Source organism: Oncorhynchus mykiss, chromosome 3, assembly GCF_013265735.2.
Source record: "Oncorhynchus mykiss isolate Arlee chromosome 3, USDA_OmykA_1.1, whole genome shotgun sequence".
In the NCBI taxonomy this organism is placed as follows: Eukaryota; Metazoa; Chordata; class Actinopteri; order Salmoniformes; family Salmonidae; genus Oncorhynchus; species Oncorhynchus mykiss.
This window is the reverse complement of record NC_048567.1, coordinates 63056875-63065452: the sequence shown is the minus strand read 5'-3', so window position 1 is coordinate 63065452 and position 8578 is coordinate 63056875.

The following is an 8578-nucleotide window of genomic DNA, read 5'->3' as shown; positions in this document are numbered from 1 at the left end:
AATGTAATGAGTTGCTGGTGAAAGATTCTGTCACATTGTACAGCTTCTTTGTGCAACTTCTTCCTCATTATCGTTCAACCCCATCATCTGGCTCTGTCTGGTCCATGTTGGTCTGTCCTTGTTGTCGGGGTCTGAGTCTGGCTGGGTTCACTGGCGTTGGCCTTCTCTCTGACTCATTTCCCCTTTGACAGAAATGGGTGGGTCTGGGTGTTCCTGCGCACTGCCACATGTGTGTGTGTGTGTGTGTGTTTTGGAGCGTAAACTGAGCCAAGCTATTTTCCTATTTAGCTACTGCAGCGCGGATTGCAGAGGTAGTGTCTATTTAAATCATAATATTATTGTGTGTCTCTCTCTTTGTGTCATGATAATGTGTCCTCAACCACTGAGACATCAACACACCTTTACAACGTCACCAAGACTTCTGCAGTTTAAAAACATTTATGGATATTTAATTATCAGTAAACATCACTATTAGGCTCTACCTCTGCTTATACAGGTACAGATGAGTCCAGATCAGTCCCATGAGTTTGCCCTCTTAAGGGTAATTCCTGTTGACACCCAAGCATAGATCCAAATTAGTATTTTTTAAATTACCCTTCAGAAATACTTGTAATAGGCCTCTAATTATGACAATAAAATAAATATATTTTTAAGTTTGTAGAAAAATATTCTGGAATTGTTGCATAAATGCCACATTGGGCTTTGATTGTAGAAACATTTTGTAGTAAGAAAACTGAAATTCTATAGAAATCATATCAAAATGGATGAAAAGCATTGACGTGATGGAACATTTTTGACAACTGTGAATCTGAAATGAAGTTATATTTTATCTGAAATAGCTAAATTGATCAACTTGACCGATCCAAATATTAGTATTTTGCTATCAAAAATGTATATTCTTGAAAGGAATAACTATTTTCTATGAATGAGGAACATCTAACTTACATTTAGTAATATTTGAAAAACAGCTTCTATCTCAAGGCCATCAGACTGCTAAATGGCCATCACTAGCACATCAGAGGTGGCTGCCTATAGACATAGACTAGGAATCACTGGCCACTTTTAGAAATGGATCACTAGCCACTTTAATAATGTCCCCGTATCTTGCATTACTCATCTCATATGTGTAAACTGTACTCTATACTATTCTACGGTATCTTAGTCACTTTAAGTGTTTGTAAATATTGCATCACCCATATCATATGTACAGTTGAAGTTGGAAGTTTACATACACTTAGGTTGGAGTCATTAAAACTTGTTTTTCAACCACTCAACAAGTTTCTTGTTAACTACAAGGCGGTTAGGACATCTACTTTGTGCATGACACAATACATTTTTTCCAAAAATTGTTTACAGACACATAGTTTTTATTTGGCTGTCCCTACTGGCTTTTTTTGCAATTCTTGAAAAACTACCTCAAGCTCTGGCTCACAACGTTCTTTCCTCTATTCATTTTTCTCTACATAATCATTTCATCTTGGGGAAGACAGGAAATTACATCTCAAGTCATGTATGGCGTACAACATACGCTTGTGTAGGGGACTAGGGGACAGGTCCCTTGTGTTTCAGAAGCTACTGATGCCACAAGAATCCTATTGACACACAACAAATACTACTAAGAGATACATGTGGGTCTAAGGAGTATGTAGTGTTTGACATTGTTTTTTAGTTTAGGACCTGTACGCGATGCAATATACAGTGGGAAACGTTGCGTTTTTCCTGCCGTGGGTCTCACAGGGTTATAAGAAAACATACCTCCCATGGCTCCCATGGCCACTGAGACCAACTGGGGAGGGTTTGCTTGGTGACAGTGTGTCTCCATCTATGAATATTTCATCATGTTCAAAACAATATTACTATTACCACCTTATTCACAATGGTATAGTGCAGTTAAGGTGAGGTATCGTACGATATTTAAACACAGGACGTTTTCTGTTCTTTACTCTAAAGGAGAGGTATATTTTCTCAACTTTCAGGGTTACTTCTGACAAAAGATAAGAAGACACTTGGGTCGTATGAGGACTCATCTGATTAGAGTGTCACGAACATCTAGAGCTAGTCACATTACCCTCATTTTCTCCAGTACCACTATGGCTGATCCTGTAAAACAACACATTTCACTGCACCTATCCAGTGTACAGTATCTGACAATAAAAAACAGAATCAATGGGCTATTGTGTGGGTTCTTTGAGAATGTACTAAAATTGTTTATTACATAACTACAACTTTATTAAATGTTATTTTTGGAATGCCACAATGTTTTCTTTTTTCACCCCACCTTCCCCCACTTTATACACCCCCATCACATAATTTCATCCCCAGACGGCTCTCTGTTAATTGAGCCTGGGGACGAGGTTACTCATCACAGAACATCTATATTATTTATTTTAAATGAGGACCTGTTTGATCTGATCAGTTAGTGATGTAGATCTGGTTACTTTAACCACCATGCTGCTCTAACAGTCACAGACTAACTGACAAGTATGAAAGGGATGGAATGTGGTGGCAGTTTAATTCCACAGAAGGCTGCTGAGGGGAGAATGGCCCCCGGGTGGCACTAATCATCACCATGCAGATTGCCATCATTACCTAGGTAGTTGGCTGGATACACGTGCACACACGCAGGAAAGCACAAACACACGAACACACAAGCTCCTATAGGGACACCTGAAGAACCCTTTTTTTCAAATAGTGTAGTGATGCTCAGCAAGTCCTCATCATCCTTTAATTAATTTATAAGAGACCAGAGGCACAACTGGAATGTGGTCCCGTCCACAGCATACAGTGCATTCGGAAAGTATTCAGACCCCTTGACTTGTACCACATTTTTTTGTTGTTGAATTTTACCCCCTTTTCTCCCCAATTTTGTGGTATCCATTTGTTAGTATCTATCTTGTCTCATCGCTACAACTCCCGTATGGGCTCAAGAGAGAAGAAGGTTGAAAGCCATGCGTCCTTTGATACACAAGCCAACCAAGCCGCACTGCTTCTTAACACAGTGTGCATCCAACCCGGAAGCCAGCCGCACCAATGTTTCTGAGAAAACATTGGTTAGCGTGCACTGCGCCCGGCCCGCCACAGGACAATGATATCCCTACCGGCCAAACCTCCCCTAACCCGGACGACGCTAGGCCAATTGTGCGTCGCTCCATGGACCTCCCGGTTGCGACAGAGCCTGGGCTTGAACCCAGAGTCTCTGGTGGCACAGTGCTCTAGACCACTGCGCCACCCGGGAGGTGACTTTTTCCACATTTTGTTACGTTATTCTAAAATTGCTTAAATGTTTTTTTTATCATCACTAACACACATAATGACAAAGCGGAAAGCGGAAACAGGTTTTAGGAATTTCCGCCCATTTTTTTCCAATTTAAAAAACAGAAATACCTTCTTTACATAAGTATTCAGACCCTTTGCTATGAGACTCCTTATTGGGCTCAGGTGTAACCTGTTTCCATTGATCATCCTTAAGATGTTTCTACAACTTGATTGGAGTCCACCTGTGGTAAATCCAACTGATTGGACATGATGTGGAAAGGCACACACCTGTCTATTTAAGGTCCCACAGTTGACAGTGCATGTCAGAGCTAAAAACCAAGCCATGAGGTCAAAGGAATTGTCTGCAGAGCTCCGAGACAGGATTGTGTCAAGGCACAGATCTGGGGAAGGGTACTAAAAGATTTCTGCAGCATTGAAGGACCCCAAGAACACAGTGGCCTCCATCATTCTTAAATCGAAGAAGTTTGGAACCACCAAGACTCTACCTAGAGCTGGCCGCCCAGCCAAACTGAGCAATTGGGGGAGAAGGGCCTTGGTCAGGGAGGTGACCAAGAATCCGATGGTCACTCTGATAGAGCTCCAGAGTTCATCTGTGGAGATAGGAGAACCTTCCAGAAGGACAACCGTCTATCCAGCACTCCACCTATCAGACCTTTATGGTAGAGTGGCCAGACGGAAGACTCTCCTCAGTAAAAGGCACATGACAGCCCAATTGGAGCCCAACCTAAAGGACTCTCAGACTATGAGAAACAAGATTCTCTAGTCTGATGATAACAAGATTGAACTCTTTGGAACTCTTTGTCAAGCATCACGTCTAGAGAAAACCTAGGCAACATCCCTATGGTGAAGCACGGTGGTGGCAGCATCATGCTGTGGGGATGTTTTTCAGCAGCAGGGACTGGGAGAATAGTCAGAATCAAGGGAAAGATGAACGAAGCAAGGTACAGAGAGATCGTTGATGAAAACCTGCTCCAGAGCGCTCAGGACCTCAGACTGGGGCGAAGGTTCACCTTCCAACAGGACAACGACCCTAAGCACACAGCCAAGACAAAACATGAGTGGCTTAGGGACAAGTCTCTGAATGTCCTTGAGTGGCCCAGCCAGAGCCCAGACTTGAACCCAATCTAACATCTCTGGAAAGACCTGAAAATAGCTGCGCAGCAACGCTCCCCATCCAACCTGACAGAGCTTGAGAAGATCTGCAGAGAAGAATGGGAGAAACTCCCCAAATACAGGTATGCCAGGCTTGTAGCGCCATACCCAAGAAGACTCAAGGCTGTAATCACTGCCAAAGGTGTTTCAAAGTTGAGGGTCTGAATACTTACGTAAATGTGATATTTCATTCTTTTTTAAATATATATTTGGAAACCTGTTTTTGCTTTGTCATTACGGGGTATTTTTATTTAACTAGGCAAGTCAGTTAATTACAAGTTCTTATTTTACACTGACGGCCTACCCCAGCCAAACCCACCCATAACCCCGATAATCACCAGCAATGCTGCATGCTGTAAAGAGTGGATTGGACTAGCAGAGACAGTGCACCGTATTAATTATACTCCTTCAGTACCGTCAATATCTGGCCAGGGATGCCAACTTTCTGACTCATATAGTCTTATCTCCAGACTGTTACAAAATACAGAACAGAACACCTCAGAACACCTGTACATTCTGAAGAACTGACTGAAGCTCACTGGCAAGAATCTGAATTTTATTACAATTCAAGGAAACTTTTGCAGGGTTTGTTGAAAGGGAATTGAGTCAACTGTATAATCCCTCCTTGTTTCTCAAAGAGTAATGAGTCATTGTAGAAGGAGCCCAGATTGTTTTGGTAGACTTCTAGACTTCTGCACTCTCTATGCCCTACTTTGCTATTACGCCCACTTCTTACTCAATTGGGAGTTATGGAGAGAAAATCAAATTTGATATTTAGGAGGGAAAGATGTAACTACATTGAACCATGGATATTATATTTTAAGAGGGGAATTTCTGTATCCAAACCTAGCAAGGGAGTGTTAGCATGTTAGTGTTGATAATGTTCAGACAATGTAAGACCTGTCTTTTCTTCATCCACCTCCATGATCTCTGAGCACGATTGTCTGTACTTTCAGTGGAAGGACTGGCGTTGTGTAGGAGAGACAGGGTGACACCATGCACCTGTCAGAGGACAATGGCCCTTCCCCTGCAAGGTCTATAGTGTGATGGTCAGAGTAGAGGCCATTGGGCTGTGCCTGTAACACAGCCCATCTAAATCCACACACCACCCAACCAAGCAGTGTTAAAACCAACTCTGCCCTTTCAAACGGTGTAAAACCCACAATGCCCATCCAGAGCCAAGACAGGACAAAATATGGCTTCAGCTGGCCCTTAATTCAGTGACCAACACAGACTAAACATCTCCCTGTCTCCCCCGTCATCATCGTTCACCCAGTCCCCTCCTCACCCAGTCCCATGTCCTTCTAATAGCACAGGAGCTGATAACATCATTGGATAAACATTGTTCTGAAATCAACAGCTAGCACCTGACGTTTTACAATTTGCAGTGCACTTGTTTGGGATGTGTTTGTGTGCGTGTGTGTGTGGCGGGAATGTTCTCTGACGAGCACTGGGCCTAAACCTCCTATGTGGGTGTACACTTGCGTGCGTGTAAGTGTTTTGGAGCATATCTGATTGTAGATCCGACTGGTAAATCTGTATGAATGGCAGTTTCCATTCGTTTTGTTGACTTTGACATGTTGCCAAACTTTTCTCTGTTATCTCAGCTTTGCATTTTGATGGCAATAATAATTCATGCACAGGTTCTGCCCAAGGTCAGTTAGAGGTTAACTACAACCGTCTTCATGTTTCCTTCCTTTTCATCTCCCCTAACATTTCCACTTAACACAGGTACCATAGAAAACAAGTACTTTCACGTTGGTGGGCTATTATCTGTTATGGTGGTGTTGTAGAACCATGTGCCGCTAAAAAGGGACATTATGATGATGGTTACCTAATATATATATATATATATATATATATATATATATACACACACAATATATATATATAGATAGAGATATATATATACATACATATATGATATATATACTGTATATAATCTATGCTTGATGCAGGTGTCTCAGTTGGTAGAACATGGTGATGGTCATGTTTTGGGCGACCGGACCAAATTAACATAGAAATGTGAGTTATAGATCTGTCATTCTCATTGAAAGCAAGTCTAATAAGCAGTAGATATTTTCTATGTGCACTATTTATATGCTTCTGGTTCTTAAATGTCCATATTTGTGGTTATTGAAAATTTATTTCACAGCAGTTTAGATGGTACAATGATTCTCTACACTATACATTGATTGTTTTGCCACATACTTAAATTAGGTGTTTACTTATATTAGAATTTTAGCAACCAGGAGATGGCAGAGTGTTTTCTGCATATTGCACCTTTAATGCATGGCATTATTGCTGGGATATAAGACAAGGCAGTAAGTACATTGCAGTGTGAACGTTCAATACATAGTTGGTTTACTGGTGAGCTTAATGTGTCTCATTTCACACCGGTTTCAAAGTCCACCAATAAGTGCTATAATGCTAATATCTGTGAAAACTCTTCACAGTAGTGTTCTGTGGGTGTCACTGAGTAAGTGGGCTGATACCCCATTTCATGGACCTAAGATCTATAGGTAAGCCTGTACATTGCATATACAGTGCATTCGGAAAGTATTCAGGCACCTTCACTTTTTCCACATTTTGTGACATTACAGCCTTATTCTAAAATTAATTTAAAAAAAATTGTACTCAATCTACACACAATACCCCATAATGACAAAGCAAAAACAGCACCTTTGGCAGCAATTACAGCCTTGGTTTCCTCCAGATGTGACGCTTGGTTTCATTAGACCAGAGAATCTTGTTTCTCATGGTCAGAGTTTTTTTAGGTGCCTTTTGGGAAACTCAAAGTGGGCTGTCATTTGCCTTTTACTGAGAGGTGGCTTCCGTTTTGCCACTCTACCATAAAGGCCTGATTGGTGGAGTGCTGTCCTTCTGGAAGGTTCTCCCATCTCCACAGACGAACTCTGTCAGTGACCATAGGATTCTTGGTCACCTCCCTGACCAAGGCCCTCCTTCCCCGATTGCTCAGTTTGGCCAGGCAGTCAGCTCTAGGACGAATCTTGGTGGTTAGAAATTTCTTCCATTTAAAAATGATGGAGGATACTGTGCTCTTGGGGACCTTCAATGCTGCAGAAATGTGTAGGTACCCTTCCCCAGATCTGTGCCTCGAAACAATCCTGTCACGGAGCTCTACAGACAATTCGTGGCTTGTTTTTTTTCTCTGACATGCACTGTTAACTGTGGGACCTTATACAGACAGGTGTGTGTGCCTTTCCAAATCATGTCCAATCAATTGAATTTACCACAGGTGGACCCCAATCAAGTTGTAGAAACATTTCAAGGATGATCAATGGAAACAGGATGCACCTGAGCTCAATTTCGAGTCTCATAGCAAAGGGTCTGAATCATTATGTAAATAAGGTATTTCTGTTGTTTTTCATACATTTGCAAACATTTCTAAAAACCTGTTTGCGCTTTGTCATTATGTGGTATTATGTGTATATTGATGAGATAAAAAATATATATTTTAGAATAAAGCTGTAATGTAACAAAATGTGGAAAAGATGAAGGGGTCTGAACCATTTCCGATTGCACTCTAAGTATGGCCCCCATGCAATACTAAAGTCTAATATATTCACAGAGATTTCAACTGCAATTAACTCATTTGTATTTTGTTGAATGTATATAACATCCCGACCTTGTTTAGCATTATCTAGTCCAAATATGGCATGATTCCTCTATTTGTATCCGTTTAAATCGCTTTCAATGAGATACTTTTATTCTGAAGCAAAACAGAAATCATCGTTATTGTGGCTAGCTTCAAACAGATTCCACGCAGATAGGCTACCTACTTATAGCCAGTGCTTAATCATTTCTAAATCGGGAGGGTCCAGAACAAAAAAGTGAGCGCAGAATCCTTTTTAATACCGCACAAATAAATGATCGAAATGTCAGACTACTTTGATATTGACAAACTGAGATCAATAAAACGACCTGGTCTTGAATGCATCAATAGCCTAGTCCTAGGTGTGGAGACATATTGTTGGCTACATTAAGACGATAAATTATAGTCCTAAAAATGCTTTTCACTTTCACTGACTCACCCAATGATGCGCAGCTCACTTGCTGGTGATGGCGGATGCGCTCGTACAAAAAGCCTATCTCTCTTGTTTTACTTTATAACACTATATTTGGAAGT